The sequence below is a fragment of the Bombina bombina genome, chromosome 9, assembly GCF_027579735.1.
Source record: "Bombina bombina isolate aBomBom1 chromosome 9, aBomBom1.pri, whole genome shotgun sequence".
Taxonomy (NCBI): Eukaryota; Metazoa; Chordata; class Amphibia; order Anura; family Bombinatoridae; genus Bombina; species Bombina bombina.
This window is the reverse complement of record NC_069507.1, coordinates 221,242,681-221,260,576: the sequence shown is the minus strand read 5'-3', so window position 1 is coordinate 221,260,576 and position 17,896 is coordinate 221,242,681. Positions and strand designations below refer to the sequence as shown.

Sequence of the window (17,896 nt, the reverse complement as noted above, 5' to 3'; positions counted from 1 at the left end):
TTTATTTAAGGGGGGGTTTGGGTGGGTTTAGAATAGGGGTATGTGGGTGGTGGGTTGTAATGTTGGGGGGGTGGTATTGTGTTTATCTTTACAGGCAAAAGAGCTGAATTCTTTGGGGCATGCCCCGCAAAAAGCACTTTTAAGGGCTGGTAAGGTAAAAGAGCTTTGAACTTTTTTAATTTAGAATAGGGCAGGGAATTTTATTTTGGGGGGCTTTATTATTTTATTAGGGGGCTTAGAATAGGTGTAATTAGCTTAAAAATCTTGTAATATTTTTTTTATTTTTTGTAATTTAGTTTAGTTTAATTTATTGTATTTTAGTTTAGATATTTGTAGTTTATTTAATTTATTGATAGTGTAGGTGTATTTGTAACTTAGGTTAGGATTTATTTTACAGGTACATTGGTAATTATTTTAACTAGGTAGCGAATAAATAGTAAATAACTATTTAATAGCTATTGTACCTAGTTAAAATAAATACAAAGTTGCCTGTAAAATAAATATAAACCCTAAAATCGATACAATGTAATTTATTAATTACATTGTAGCTATCTTAGGGTTTATTTTATAGGTAAGTATTTAGATTTAAATAGGAATATTTTCATTAATAATATTAATATTATATTTATTTATAAGAGTTTAGTTAGGGATGTTAGAGTTAGATAGGGTTATTATATATATATATATATATATATATATATATATATATATATATATATATATATATATATATATATATATATATATATATATATATATATATATATATATATATAAAAAACTATTTTAACCCTAATATAATTAGGGTTAATATAGTTAGTATAGCTGGCGGCGGTGTAGGGGGATTAAATTAGGGGTTAATATTTTTAAAATAGATGGCGGCTGGGTAGATGTCGGCGGGGTAGATGGGTTAGATGCCGGCGCGGTAGATGTAGATGGGGTAGATGGCGGCGAGGTAGATGTCAGCGGGGTAGATGGGGTAGATGGCGGCGGGGTAGCTAAGTTAGATGGCGGCGGTTTAGGGGTTAATAACTTTATTAGGTAGCGACGGGGTCCTTTAGCGGCGGTTTAAGGGTTAAACACTTTATTGGGGACCGCGGTTGACAGGTAGATAGACATTGCGCATGCGTTAGGTGTTCGGAATTGTTTGCGCATGCGCTACATGTGAACGAGCATGGATTGTCAATGACGATTTGTTAGGGAACGCATGCACAGTTTGATCGCGTTACGTGTGCAAAAAGGGGCTGGACGCCACGGGGTATGAGCTAGAATTCGTTAAGGGCAATGTCAATCAAATTAGATACGAGGGACAAGATGGCGGGCGGAGGAAGAAAGTAAGCGAAGTAGGTTTATAAATCATTCGATTATGGTTTTAGTCTTAAATTATAAAAAAAATGATGAATTAAACTAACGTTTATTTTAGGTAATTAACAAGATGAGGAAGAGTGGTGAACGTGACTTGACATTCACTTTAAGAGGTCCTCTCCCTCCCATAGCTCTGTGGAAAATGATAAAGCCTGAGTAAGATTGCTTAGGCCATCAGGATAAGGGCAGCATAAATGTATGGGAGGCGCAATGAGAATTATGTCCCACAAGTTCCCATTGCTTTAAAGCCACCAAAAGCTCTACTGAAGAGACTGATGATATTGACTACGGCTACACCCTAGAACAAACAAGCACAATCTTGCACTACTTTAAAAATAATAAACTCTTGGGGGGGGCGGAGCCGGTAGCGACTAAGATGGTCGCATAAAATCCGAGCTCCGTGTAAGCCACTATCACCTCGAGGCATAAATGCCATCACACTCAGGCTAATTACCTAAATTTTATTGGAAGAAGTAAGGCTCAACATATACTAGCTATATTGAGCAAGCTCTTCGGCATTGAGGCTAACGGAGGACATTGAGAAGGCAAAAAACACGCAGTGACACGTGGCTCTCATAGCGGCCTAACATGAATCCAGCTCTGACATAAATGCAGATCTGTTGGCTACGGAATAAGGACAACGGCCTGGATTACACAGAATAACGAGGCACATAATAAGGAAGCGGATCGTAAGTTTAGAGGCCTATAATGGAGCGGTAATCAACCCACATGACATATATAAAATAAACGCAGACTATAGCACAATAAGCTGGTGCAACATTAATGATAGTGTGGATATTCATGGGACAAGACATCATTTATTACTGTCAATACTCAGAGAAGCAGGCGCATAAGATAATAACAAAGACATTTATTGGGATGCAAGAAAAATAGGCGCTCAATACACGCTTCTGAAAGCCCAGCAGCGGGATACATTTTTTTTTTTTTTTACGCACTATTCGGTGACATAAAACTATATAACTTATACGCTGTCTTACCGTGGCATACACCATAGCCACGTTTAAGAGCGCTCTTATTACATTGACTTACGCAATATAGTTACAGCAACTCTACCAAGTCAAATGGCCTCTAGACGGAACACTAAACCAGACAAAATGTCAAAGCCACAACTAAACAAGAATTCCACAGTAGCCTCGTACTTTAACCCCACTGAACATCCTAACGTTCAGACAAATGGCACACCTCAATCAACAATGGCGTCTCCACAATCACAGTCTACGCAAGTAGACACACAACAGTCAAATTTACTACAGATTCCCTCAGATGTATTGGCAACACTCCCATCTAAACAAGATATAGCGGACATAGTCCGGGCATGTGTCCGTGAAGAACTAGCGGACCTAAAGCAAGACATCAATGCTATCGGGTTTAGAGTGGAAGCCCTTGAGGAAAACAATGATACCATGAGGGAAGATATAGACTGTCTACAGAATCAAACAGATAATATTACTTCAACCATTGAAGCCTTGCACTCAAAAATTGAGGACCTTGAGAACAGAAGCAGAAGGAAAAATCTCAGGATCAGGGGAGTACCTGAATCAGTCTTACCCAAGGACCTACCTAAATACCTGCCTGCCTTGTTTCATCACTTACATGGCAATACATCAAAAGAAGAAATCCCTTGGGATAGGGCTCACAGAGCTCTGAGAGCCAGGCCACCAGATTCAGCCCCACCCAGGGATATTATTATTAAATTCAAAAATTACCGGGATAAAGAGGAGATCCTGAATTTATCCAGAAAAAATCAGCCTATCCGCTTTAGAGGCACAGTGATACAATTTTATGCAGACTTGGCGCAAAGAACCCTTCAGAAGCGCAAAGAATTTCTACCACTGACACAGCTCCTACGCAACAAACGAATTCCATACCGATGGGGATTTCCCACTCATCTTGTAGTTATACATGAAGAAAGGAGAGTGATATGTGATGACATATCAGAAGCCACAAGATTTTGTGAAATACTTCATTTAGAACCACCGGAACTTCATAACTCCACCACCACAGGACCGACAAACACCAACCATCAAAGTCCGCGAAATAACTGGTCCCTTACCCCAGCTAAACCACAGAAACGTCCAGTAGCCGCAAGAACCTTGGCTATTGAAGCCTGAGCAGCTGAGGGCTTCAAATTATCTCAGTTACAGCACGGCTTTGGAGACTCTCAACCACCATACATGGAGTTAACACTGCCAAAATCTACTACTCTGAGAATTAGTGGAATCATCTTCCACAGATTATGAACCTGACTGTAAACAACGGATTCGTGAGTATATCAACACTGTCAGGGATTGTATTTAACCTACTAGTAGATTTCCAGAGACTGTCTGAAGAACTCAAGGTAGACAAAATCCAGCTAATGACTGTTAAGAATTCTTTGCTTACACTAGTTACCCTAAATATTTTAACATACTAATACTTATGATGTGTTAATTGTTATGTGTTGACAAAGCCTTTTTTGCTTAGTAATACAGGCTTACGCCTATTCCCCCCTAGTTAAGTATCTATATTGGTGTAAAGGTAGTAACTCTGCCTGCGCTAATGGTTTGTACTCTTAAGCCCAAGCTATTTAAGCAAGGACTAAAATTTTATTGTTGTATTTACAGTTTTTTATGTTATGTTCCTGAATACAGGTTGCCTATGATAATGAAAGCTAAAATAATGTCCCAGTACCTGAAATATGTTTATCTTATATGTCTAAGACCCATGACAGAAGTACACTACCCTATTAATTTATACAATGAATACTAAACGAACAGCTGTTCCAATTACAATATTAACTCAAAATGTGAAAGGGTTTCTTTCCCCATGTAAAAGGTCAAAAGCTCTATCGGATCTACACAAGAGAAAAGCTGACATATTGTTTCTACAGGAGACACATTTCAAAAAAACACAAATTCCCAAATACTTTGGTAAACATTACACTCAACACTTTCATAATACCGCGTCAACCAAACACTGTGGGGTTAGTATTCTAGTTCGCAAACATATCCCTTTTACAGCTCTACAGACAGTCAAGGATAATGAAGGAAGATTTCTAGGCATAGCAGGGCTAATGTATGGTAGACCAATCACTTTAATTAACATCTACGCCCCTAACACTCAACACATGCCCTTTTTTAAAGCAATGTTCCGTAGACTGGTAGACATCACTAAAGGACCAATTTTTCTTGGAGGTGACTTCAACTTCCCCTTTCAACCCTCCATGGACACCTCTAACCCTCAATTTAGGACATCAAAACGCACTTTGACTTATTTATGGAAAGCTTTACGAGATCACAATTTATATGATATCTGGCGCTTCTCTCACCCCTTGGTAAAAGATTACACCTTCTATTCCCACCCCTCACAATCCTACAGCAGAATAGATTATTTGCTCACAAATCAAGCAGGCCTCTCTTTAATAACTAGCTCCACAATTACCCCCACATCTTCGTCCGATCACTCGGCAGTTACAGTGCAAATCAATTGGTCTAACACTCCTACCAGTCCGTTTCTCTGGAGACTTGATGACTCCCTAATAACACACCAGCCCCTTGTAGACCACCTTTCAAAGGTTATGGAGGAATACTTTCAGATTAACAACAATTCAGTAGACGACCCATATATAATATGGGAAGCCCATAAATGTACTCTCAGAGGAGAACTAATAAAATATAAAGCACAACTTCATAAAACCTCTAGACAACTTTACACCACATTGACCACAAGGCTAGGGCAACTAGATTATTCACATAAAAAAGATCCCCAAAACACCTCAATTCTAGACGAAATAAGTAAGGTTAGAGAACAGCTGGATACATTCCTAGCCCTAGAACATCAGAAAACGGCTATGAAAATAAAACAAATATACTATCATGAAAGTAATAAAGCGGGGAAAATGTTAGCAAGACATCTTAAAAGAGCTAGGTTAAAAACTTTCATCCATGAACTAAAGACTCCTCACAACACCACCATAAATACAACTCCAGACATACTAGACCAGTTTTATAACTATTACTCAAACCTCTATAACCTGCGGGATAATACCTCAGTTCCTGAAACACAATTTGTGGAAGACATGCAAACATATTTAGACTCCTGTCAACTCCCCTCAATCTCATCAGAACAACGAGAAGAGTTAAAATCAACAATCACCCCCAATGAAATTCTAGCAGCCATTAAAGACCTAGCACCGGGCAAAAGCCCAGGCCCGGACGGTTTTTCCGCCAAATATTACCAGACATTTGCCCCTATCCTAACCCCCGCTTTGCACAATTTGTTCAATAATATGTCACTTATTAATCCTCCTCCCCCCTCAATGTTAGCAGCATATATTATAGTCTTGCCAAAACCGGGCAAACCCCCTGACTCACCAGCTAATTTTCGCCCTATTTCCCTACTTAATATCGATATCAAAATATATGCCAAAATAATAGCAAATAGGTTGAACAAATTACTTCCCCAACTAATCCATTATAATCAGGTCGGTTTTACCCCATATCGTGAGGCTAGAGATAATACTATCAAAATACAAACCCTGATCGACTATTCCTCGAAGACAAAAATCTCTGCAATCTTCGCGTCCTTGGACGCGGAGAAAGCTTTTGACCGTCTAAATTGGGCCTTTCTTAAGCAAATATTAGTCAAATTCGGTTTCCCCGATGAATTTATATCTAAGATTATGTCCCTATACAGTTCCCCAAATGCAAAAATTAAACTAAACGACTCCATATCCCAATCTTTTACTATACATAACGGCACCCGACAGGGATGCCCCCTGTCCCCACTGTTGTTTGCCCTAACCATGGAGGCCCTGGCAGCACGAATAAGGAACAATAAAGATATCACTGGCATAACTATCCATGAAAAAAATTATAAAATCTCAATGTATGCGGATGATATTCTGATATCCATTACTGACCCGCTTACTTCCATGCCTGTACTTCACAGTGAACTCCACACATATGGTAAATTATCAAACTTTAAGATTAATGCCTCAAAATCTGAGTTTATAGGAATAGGGACCCCACAATCTGACTTAAATTACATAATGTCCATGTACCAATACAAATTCCAGAAATATTCTTTAAAGTATTTGGGAATCAATATTACGAGCGATCCCCAACAAATGTTTAAAGCAAATTATACCCCCCTTCTAAACAATATACAAAAAGAACTACAATCATGGCACAACAAGACTTTATCATGGTTAGGTAGGTTACACGCCATAAAAATTACTATCCTACCTAAAATTTTATATACCTTCCAGACTATCCCACTAGCGCTATCCAAAACATTCCTGAACAAACTTCAAAATTTGCTAAACGCCTATTTGTGGCTTAACAAGCGCCCTAGAATTGCAAAAAACGTAATTTATCGTACTAAATCCCAAGGAGGGTTGGGTATGCCAAATATACACTACTATTCTATAGCATGTACATTAACACGAATAATAGACTGGTGTAAACATGGCACTCACAAGGAATGGGTAGGACTAGAACACGACCTAGCACAAAATGCACAACTAGGAGCAAGCTGTTGGATACCACACATTCACAGACCTATCAGTTCCAATACATCGGAAATCACCAGGCTCACATTTAAAACTTGGGACACATGTCTTATCAAATTCCCACTGATTTCGAGCACACCCTCCCCTTTAACACCTCTGAAATATAATCCTGAAGCACAGGGGTATCAATCAATACGTAAGGGACTTAAAATTAAGAGACACCATACCATGTAGTTTTGCCATGGACAACAAATCCCTCAAACCTAGGAATGTTTTGCAAGAAGCATTTGGAAATTATTTTGACGCATGGTTCAGATATTTCCAACTAAATCACTATCTTACCACTCATATCAAACGCACCCACTTTAACAGACCATTATCTCCCTTTGAGTCAATATGTAGTATGGAGACATACTCAAAGGGATCACTCTCGGCAATATATAAATTGTTATTAGAATATCATTCCAAAGACCTTCCACCCTACACAGACAAATGGTCGGAAGAACTTCAAATCCATATAACCCCAAAACAATGGGCAAGGATATTCAATAACATGTGCTCACACACCTCATCAGCCGCGCAATTGGAATCAAATATAAAACTATTATGTAGATGGTATAAGACCCCAGTTAAAATAGCTGCAATATATGGCATTAAAGATAATAGATGTTGGAGAACATGTGGAGGAGAGGGAAATTACCAGCATATATGGTGGTCATGCCCACACCTTGGCCAATTTTGGAATGACATTCACAGGGCCATCACAAAGGTAATTCATATCGAGATACCCTTAGACCCTATCATATTTTTATTTAATAACATACCAACAATTAAATGTAAATTGAGACAGCGACTTACAATCATACTACTTAATTGTGCCAGAAGGTTAATACCAAGAAAATGGAAATCGACAGTACCCCCCTCAATTCAGGAATGGCGCTCATTAGTTAATCACACGTTAGCAATGGAAAAATTTCACTACCATATTACAAAAAGATTAGATGATTTCTTAGCAATGAACTTTCTGTGGGAAGAATTTTGTCACTCTACGCAAAGTAGCGCACACAACACACCAGACAGAGGGAGAAGTAGACCTACCATTATATAAGATTTGACCTAAGTGACCAAAAGGAATATATTATGTCATGTACTGTGGATATAATTATGGGGACCAGATTGTATTGTGATTGACTCCACTTTATACGGAATCACTCCCCGCACTATATACTATTATATTGTATTATTTTGTATTCTATTACGTATACTGTAACCTGTATTGTTGTTTTATTAGTTTCAATAAAAACTTAAAAAAATAAATAAATAAATAAACTCTTGATAGAAGAATCTTTTCTAACACCTAACTTTACCTCTTCCTAGCACCAACGTAGGCAAAGAGAATGACTGGGGTGGGAGGGAAGGGAGGAGCTATTTAACAGCTCTGCTGTGGTGCTCTTTGCCTCCTCCTGCTGACCAGGAGGTGAATATCCCATAAGTAATTAAGATGATCCGTGGACTCGTGTCTTTAAAAAGAAAAGTGTTGGTTGTGCAAAACTGGGGAATGGGTAATAAAGAGATTATCTTTTTAAAAAAACAAAAATCAAGTAGACTGTCCCTTTAAAAGGACATAGAAGTCGGTTAAATATGACAACCTTGGGGCGGAGCTTAGCCACGCAGGCGGATGGCTGGGTTTTGAATCAGCTCCTAAATCCCCAAGCAGCATATGTTTTAATTTTAGGCACTTTTCCTCTCTAAATCATCCCTTCTTGTGTGGGAGCACTACCCTCATCACCCAGTCAGAATTTTGGGGGTAAGAAGTTTGGCTCTGACCGCTCCGGAACTTTCTGTTTGTAACGAGTGACTAAGCCTGCGCCATCACCGGAGGCCCAGAGCCTGCATCGCACGTCACTTGCGCCCTGATGCTTACTAAGCCCTGACTCTTGATCATCGGAACCCCTGCACCAGCACCGGAGGCGTTTGCGTTTGGACCGCAGGACCTCCGGTTCACTCTTTATGCTGAAACTCCTGCTGGGAAGACCCCCTGCTGAACCCGGTGAGTGGCAACTTGCCCAACACTAAAAAAACACACAAAACAAAAGGCCCTACAAACACCTCTGTCTATTACCGGGGTCCTGCTATCCTGAGACTTTAATCTGCACTGTGGAGGGGCTCATGCCCCAACAAAACCCGCACTTCACATTCGTATACCTGGCCCGCATTACCTCCCAGAACTGGTGTGCGCCATTTTTTTTTTTTTTTTTAAGAGTCTCTGAGGAACCTTATGCTTAGCGCCTCTCTAACTCCTCTAATCGGATCTTAAGGCCATCAGGCAAACTCTCCTGCCCACCTGATTAAGGTTTGCCCTGCCCCCACTATACTCTTTGGGGCTACCGTGAACCTTTTAAGGGCCTAAACAGCCACGTGGGCCTTATTCAAAACTGCGGCCTGCACATGCCTCTTCAATAAAGCACTCAGGCCAAGTAGTGATGCCAGGCAAACGTCAGCATAAAACAGACAAAGTCACTCCAGCACGCACCCTTACCAGCTACCTGAAACATATTGACACTCACTGCTCTGATTCATCTAGTAGCACTGAACAAGATCTATGCATCGCACCACCAAACCTGCAGGCCCCTGATCTCCCAACTATGCAACCCATAACTAAAGAAGACCTGCAACTTCTCTCATCTAAAGAGGACATTAAAAATGCTGTGAGAGAAATGAGAAACCTCTTTAACGAACTGAAAAAAGACATCAATTCCCTAGACAGCAGGGTCACACACTCAGAGACAAAACATGCTGAAGCAACCACTTCTATCCTGCATTTGCAGCACACTGTACAACAGCAGTCAGAGGCCATACTAACGTTATCAGACAAAGTTGAAGACCTTGACAATAGAGGCCGCCGCAACAATTTAAGGATCAGGGGGGGTCTCTGAAACCATTTTCCCTCCAGCAATTGAAGGCTACCTGCAAAGCTTGTTTCGTACATTAAAGGACACTCCTTCAGCTCCTGATGTCCCCCTGGAGCGTGCACACCGTGCACTGCGAGCTAAGCCACCCCCTAAATCGCCCCCCAGGGACATCATCGTCCGTTTTTTTGAATTTTAAGGATAAGGAGGAAATTCTCAAATGGGCCCGTATCAAACAACCTGTGCAATATGCTGGAGAACCACTACAAATCTTCTCAGACCTGTCCCCGGTCACCCTTCAAAAAAGAAGAGACCTCTCACATATCACAGATAGACTGAAAGCACACAAAATTCCCTACAGATGGGGCTTCCCTGTAGCGCTGACGGCTACTTGGCGCAATAAATCAGCAACTTTTCGCCCAGGCTCTGACCCTCAGGACTTCTTTTCAAGCCTCTCCATTGAGGATGATGCTTCACAGCACCTCTCAAGCACCGATGCCGCACACTCATCTGTCTAGGGAACTGTCGCTCTCAAGATGGACACTTCTCCTTCTCACTCTTTTTGTTGGAGAACAGAACCCACATCCTAGCATTCTGAACCTTGTATCCTTTTTTGATAATCCTCAGATAATGCCCTTTGTATAATGGCTTTTCTAGGGGCCTGGGTGAACTGATAGTGAGACATTCCATAAATCATCTAATACCATATTCTTAACCTGATACTTATATTAGTAATCTAGTTTTAAGATACGGTCCACAATAGGGCCCCCACTCTCTGCTTACAGGTTATCTTCATACTCACCGTACACCCCCCCGAGGATACGTTTAGCACCTTTATAAGTGCCTCTATATGTTTTTTACATGTTATTATGGTTGTATTATGTTATGTATTTTGACTGAATTTAAGGTTTCCATATGCTGGTTCTCATAATTGTTCTATAAAGCGTATCATTTCTTCCTTGGTGCTCCCCCCCCCCCCCCCCCACTTTCCCTCTTCCTCCTCTTTCCCCCTCTTCCCCTCCCCCCATTCCCCCTTCCCACCCCCCCTCCCTCTCTTCCCTCCTCCTTCACCCTCCTCCCCTCCCCCTTCCTCCCCTCCCCCCCCTCCCTTCCCCCTCCCCTCCTCCTCCTCTTTCCCCTCCCCCCTCTCCCCCTTTTCTCCCCCTCCCCCTCCCCCTCCCCTTGCCTCTCTTCTCCCTTTCCTCCTCTCCCTCCCCTCCCCTTCTATTTCTCTCCCTCTCCCCCCCCCTCCCCCTCCTCCCCCCCCCCTCCCCTCCCCTTACCCTTCCCCTCCTCCCCCTCCCTCCCCCCCTTTTTTCCTCCTCTTCCACCTCTTCTCTCTTCTCCACTTTCTCCCCCCCCCTCCTTCCTTCTGTGCCACAATACCTTGTCACCCGATGGCGACTTTGTCGCTCGGATGCTTAATGATTTTATTTAATGTATGCTGTTTTGGGGATTATTTCCCCTTATTGATCTTATTTCTTACTCACTTCTGTGAACCTATTCTTTGTCTTTTTCTTTTCTCCCGGTTCTTTCCAGGGACAATTTTCTTTCATTTCTCCCTCTCTCTCTTATTCCTCTTCCTCTCCTGCCTTTCCTCCTCCTGACCCTCCCCCCTACTGCCCCTTCCCACTCTCTAACCTTCTAGATCTCTCTCTCCCCTTTCCCTCCTCCCCCTTTTTTTTTTTTTTTTTTTCCTCCCCTCTCCCTCCCCCTTTCCCCTTGCAGGATGGCCCATAGAGCAAGCAAATTTGGTTCCCATGGCTTGAATTTCACCACTATAAATGCCAAAGGTCTTAACAACCCAGGTAAGAGATCTATAGCCTTCCGAGAACTAGATAAGCTACATAGTCATGTCCTTTTCGTACAGGAAACCCACTTTCGCAGAGGCCATGAACCCCGATGGTTTAATAAACAATACCCGACAGCTATTTTTGCCTCGGGCTCGACTAAAAGGTGCGGTGTTGGTATACTGATCCACCACTCCGTTCCTCTAAAAATTACACACACAGTTAAAGACCCCGACGGCAGATTCCTGTTAATTAACGGCTTACTCTTTGACCACCCTATCACGTTGGTCACAGTTTACAGCCCGAACATCGACCAACATCGCTTCATGTCCAGGATCTCTAAGTTGATTTTGGACCAGGCGTGCGGTCCGGTGTTTCTATCCGGAGACCTTAATGTACCTCTTGACGCCCGAGTGGACACTTCTGGGGGTGTATCAAGTGTTTCCAAAAAAATACTCAAATCTATAAAAACGAACATTGTGAATCTTGGACTTCATGATGTTTGGAGATCCCACCATCCCAATGGCCGTGACTACACATATTACTCCCCTCCCCATAACAAATACTCACGTATTGACTACTTCCTTTTTGACTCCACTGCTCTTGACATGGCAAGCCACAGCGAGATCGGTTCCATAACCTGGTCTGATCACGCCCCCCTAACTTGCAGCATTCTTTGGCCTGACTTGCCCCCTTCAACTTATATATGGAGACTTGATGACCACCTATTAGATAGACAAGACGTGAAGGACAGTATTCAAAACTCTTTAAATGACTACTTATCACACAACACACCTTCACATACCTCTATCTCTTGTTTCTGGGAGGCCCATAAGTGTGTCATTCGCGGAGAATTTCTTAAACACAAGGCCCGCTTAGTCAAACAACACAGATTAAAACAGACACAACTCCTAGATAAAGTAGCGGAGCTAGAAGCTATACATAAAAATGACCCCTTAGATAAGGTCACAGGTAATCTGTTAAAGGAGACTAGATCAGCACTTGCACAACACCAACTTGAATCCTACCAGCGCAAGATCCTTTCCACGAAACAACAATACTACGAGGGGGGTAATAAACCCGGAAAACTATTAGCCAGGAGCATTCGCAGACAACAACTCAAATCCCACATACATTTTTTAGAAAAGGAGGACGGTACCATAGTGCGAGGAGCCAAACAAATAGCGACCTCCTTCCACTCTTACTATTCTAGACTATATAATATATCATCCACAGACACTGCCCATGCACAGAGTCCCTCCTCACTGACCCGACTCAACAAGATAGACTGCTATTTATCCTCTATAAACCTTTCACAGCTTGACTCAGTCGGTAAGGAATCACTAGACGCGCCTATCACCATGGAGGAACTGTCCCGTGCGCTGACAGACCTCCCAGTAGGCAAATGTCCCGGCCCAGACGGACTCACACCAAAATATTTTCGGGTCTTCCTTAAAACACTTGGCCCTCATATGTTAGAATTATTTAATAATCTGAAAAAAGACCCGCAGTTGCCCAGTTCCTCCCTCGAGGCGCACATCACCGTTATCCCTAAGCAGGGTAAACCCCCCACCACCCCAGCCAATTTCCGCCCGATATCTCTCTTAAATTCGGATATTAAAATTTTCGCTAAAATTCTGGCCAGGAGGCTTAACAAATATCTCCCCCTATTAATTTCCTCCGACCAGGTGGGTTTTGTTCCCGGAAGGGAGGCACGCGACAATACTAGCAAAGTGATCCAACTCATTTCGCATGCCCAGGTTTCGGGAGAACGTTTGGCACTCCTCTCGACCGACGCGGAGAAGGCCTTCGACCGCGTCGACTGGCTTTTTCTGCGTCGGGTCTTGAAGGCTATGAACTTCGGTGATCCTTTTATTAATATGGCATTCGCTCTTTATTCTTCTCCAAATGCCAGAGTTCGGGCCAACAACACCCTCTCTGACACCTTTTCCATCTCGAACGGTACCCGACAGGGCTGCCCCCTGTCCCCCCTCCTCTTTGCCCTTTCCATAGAGGCATTAGCCCAGAAGGTTCGTGACAACCCTCAAATTAGTGGGATCCGGTTGGGTGACACAGATTACAAACAGGCTCTCTATGCAGACGACATTCTTTACACGCTTACCAATATTGACTCTTCAATCCCTGAACTGTTAACTGAACTATCACAGTATGGAGAACTCTCCAATTTCCATCTCAATTTAACCAAATCAGAAATCCTAAATATCAACGCCCCCACGGACCAAATTCAGAGCCTTGCCCACAAATATCACATTCGCATATCTACATCCAAATTAAAATATCTGGGTATTTTTCTATCTGCCCACCCCTCGGATCTCTATAAAAATAATTTTCTTCCTCTTCGTAGTGAAATAGCAAAAGACCTATCCTCCTGGTCAAATAAAATGCTATCCTGGCTGGGCAAAATTAGCCTAATCAAAATGAATGTCCTGCCCCGCATTTTGTACCTACTCCAAACGGTTCCAATAACTCTACCGAAAGACTACCTCCCTCAACTACAACGACTCTTAGAACAGTTTATATGGGCCGGGACGAAACCGAGGATACCCAGAAAAACGCTATATCTCCCTCGAGAGAGGGGTGGCCTGGGATTCCCAGATCTAGCCACATATCGACGAGCAATCCTTCTACAGAGATTGGTTGAATTGTCTCACAACACTACCCAAAAACAATGGGTCAGACTTGACGGACAAATCTTTAAATTGCACAACGTCGGTACCCTAGCCTGGGTTCCTCCCTCTGAACGTCCTGACCTGACACAGAAATACCATCTTACCTCCTCTATACTTCACGAATGGGACAGATTATTAGCCACCTCCACCCACATTTCCTCGACATACTCCCCATTGCTCCCTATAATAGAGAACCCCAGTATCCCATATTGTGCCTTAGGGACCCGCATGAGTACATATTACAGTCTCCGAGAGGGCTCGCTACACCACGCATTACACGCAGGCAGACTACGTTCCCAATCCGACATGTTTGAACAGTACGGAGCCTTGTTCTCGTCTTGGCTCCGTTATCACCAACTTTCTCACTTTCTCACCCATCATAAACATAGGGACAGGTTCATGAGAGACTTAACACCTTTTGAGACCATCTGCACCCTTGTGACACTCCCCAAACGACTAATCTCAAAGATATATAAACTGTTATTATTGCCACCTAACACACAACTCCCCTCCTATACTATAATTTGGACTAAAGACCTTAACAATACTTATGAAATGGAGGACTGGTTACGTTCATTTGCTCTCACCAGACGTTCCTCTGTCTCTGCAGCTGTGCAGGAAATTCATTTGAAGCTCCTAACCAGATGGTATTATACCCCAGATAGACTGCACAGGTACTTTCCATCAGCCAGCCCCCTATGTTGGAGAGGTTGCGGCGAGCAGGGCTCACTGTTCCACATTTGGTGGTCTTGCCCTTTGTTAAGGGGGTTCTGGACGGCTGTCATTGAGACTATGTCTCGCAGGGCCCAAATATCTATTCCGGACTCCCCTGAGATTCTGCTCTTGCTTCGCCTTCCCAAAACCAAAGATGTTTTCACTAGGTCCCTCCTCCTGATCATGATTACAGGGGCTAAGAGACTGATTCCCAGGAAATGGAAGTCTATACAGGTCCCCTCCCTTGACGAGTGGTCCTCCTCAGTAGAGGAACTATTAATTTTGGAGAGACTACATTATTTTAAAACTAACCAACTGGCCTCTCACGACATGATTATGGCGGCCTGGAGGGAAACCCCCCTGTAGGGTATCATCTGACGGTCCCATTCCATCCCTCCTCCCCCTTTTTTTTTTTTTTTTTTTTTTTTTTTTTTCTTCCCCATCGTGCCCTCTCTCTCCCCCCCCCCCCCTCACACGGATGTGCCCTTCCCCCTCTTTCCCCTCCTTCCCCTCCTTTCTTTTTCTCTCTGACTTTTTATTTCTTTCTTTCCTATAGTTAATCTTTTGATAATATGCTATATCTATAAGTTTGTACACTATCTGTAAATGTTCTTATAAAAAAAAAAAAAAAAGAAAAAGCTTACAGGCTTCTCACATGTATGGAGACCTTGGGATCCCCCTCTCGGGGGGGATCCCCTGATCCTTCATAAGCGCACATTATGCAGACTTTGCTTCTTGTACCTGACTACGGTCACGGACTGTTGTAAAATAATCCTTTATGCTCATTCCGTTTGCTAACGGTAATCAGTTTCATTTGCTGTGATCTTATTGTAACTTTTCTCTGCAAATGTTTCAATAAAGCTTGTTAAAAAGGAAAAAAAAAAAAAAAAAAATATGACAACCTTAGCTGCTAAATCCTGTGGGAATCACGGTTACTGTCCATTATAGCACAGATATAACCGCTCCCCAAATATTATTTACATCACAATATACAAATGCTAAATTAAGATATACAAGCATGTATTTAGTATAACCATCTTATATAGAGACAGCAGAACAAGGTTAAAGGGACACCGCAAATATTTTGCTCACGATTCAGATAAAGTGCACAATTCAACAGAAATAATCTTTCAATTTACATCTAGTCATAGCCAGAAATACCGGCACCCCTGTATTTCTGTCAGATAATGCACCACTTCGCCTAGAAAATTGTTGCAATTACAAATGTTTAGGCATTTTCATGTTCATTTCTTTTGTTTGTATTGGTATGACACAAAAAAAGTGGGAGGAAAAAAAAAAGCCAAATCTGACACATTCCACATGCAATACACCAAAAATGGACTGGACAAAATTATTGGCACCCTCAATTTAATATTTGGTAGCACACCACTTGGAAAAAATAACTGAAATCAATTGCTTTCTGTAACTATCATTGAGTTTCTTACACCTCTCTCTACTGGAATCTTGGACCACTCTTCTTTCACCAACTGCTCCAGGTCTCTCAGATTAGAAGGGTTCCTTTTCCCAACTGCTGTTTTGAGATCTCTCCACAGATGCTCTATGGGATTGATGTCTAGACTCATTGCTGGCCAGTTCAGTACTTCCCATCGCTTTGTCTTAAAGCAGCAAAGCAACAACAAAACATCAGTGAACCTCCACCATGTTTGACTGTATTATTTTCTTAAAAAGCCTCATTTCTTTTTCTGAAAACAGTAGAATGATGGGATTTACCAAAAAGCTGTAATTTTGTTTTGTCTGTCCATAGCACATTCTCTCGAAAAGATGTTGGCTTCCTAAGGTAAGCTTTGGCAAACGCCAATCTGTCTTTTTTATGATTCTGTGTTAGCAGTGGGGTCCTCCTGGGTCTCCTACCATAGTGTCCCTTTTCATTCAGATTGCGATGTATAGTGCGAGCTGACACATTTGTGCCCTGTGCCTGAAGGTCAGCTTGAATTTGTCTGGAAGTTAAGGTTCTTTATCCACCATTCGAACAATCCTTCATTGCAATCTTTGACCAATTTTTCTCTTTCGTCCACAGAGATTAGCTACAGTGGCATGGGCTATAAACTCCTTGATAATGTTGCGCACAGTGGACACAGGATAATTAAGATCTCTGAAGATGGACTTGAAAATGTCCATGCTTTACCACAATTTTTGTTCTCAAATCCTCAGACAATTATTTGCTGCTCTCTCTCTTCTCCATGCTCAGCGTGGCACACAGAGACACACAACAGAAAGGTTGAGTCAAATCTTCACCATTTTTAACCTGTTAATTGATACAGGTGAGTTTAATTACAAATTACAGGAGCATCACAAACTTGGAATGTAATTATTTTGATTTCGAGAAGGTGCCAATCATTATGTCCAGTCCATTTTTGGAGTTTTGCGTGGAATGTGTCAGATTAGGCTTTTTCCCCTACATTTTTGTGTGTCATACCAATACAAACAAAAGAAATATGAGAATGCCTAAACATTTGTAATTGCAACAATTTTCTGGGCGAAGTGGTGCATTATCTGACAGAAATGCAGGAGTGACAATATTTTTGGCCATGACTGCATTATCAAATTTACTGTGTTCAATTGGTGTCCTTTGCAGGTAGGCAGGCTCACGAATGTGCAAATGTATGGAGCACTTTATGGCACCAGTTTTGCAGGAATGCATATAAAGGGACATGAACCTTTTTTCCTCATGAGACACATCATCCAAGTTTACACAATTTTGCCATTTAATCTATTATCAAATTTATTTAATTATTTTGGTATCCTTTGTTGAAGGAGCAGTGATGCACTACTGGGAGCCAGCTGAACACATCTGATGAGCCTGTGACAAAAGGCATACATGTGCAGCCACCAATCAGCTAGCTCCCGGCAGTGCATTGCTGCTTTAAAGCCTAACTAGGTATTCCATAAGAACTA

At 42.0% G+C, this 17,896-nt stretch overlaps 1 protein-coding gene across 1 annotated transcript in view; it reads right to left on the bottom strand.

Moving 5' to 3' along the window:
• The window catches only part of MCMBP (minichromosome maintenance complex binding protein), a 108,349-nt gene that overhangs the window by 78,456 nt on the left and 11,997 nt on the right, over positions 1-17,896 (bottom strand). The gene's annotated exons all lie outside the window — the stretch shown is intronic.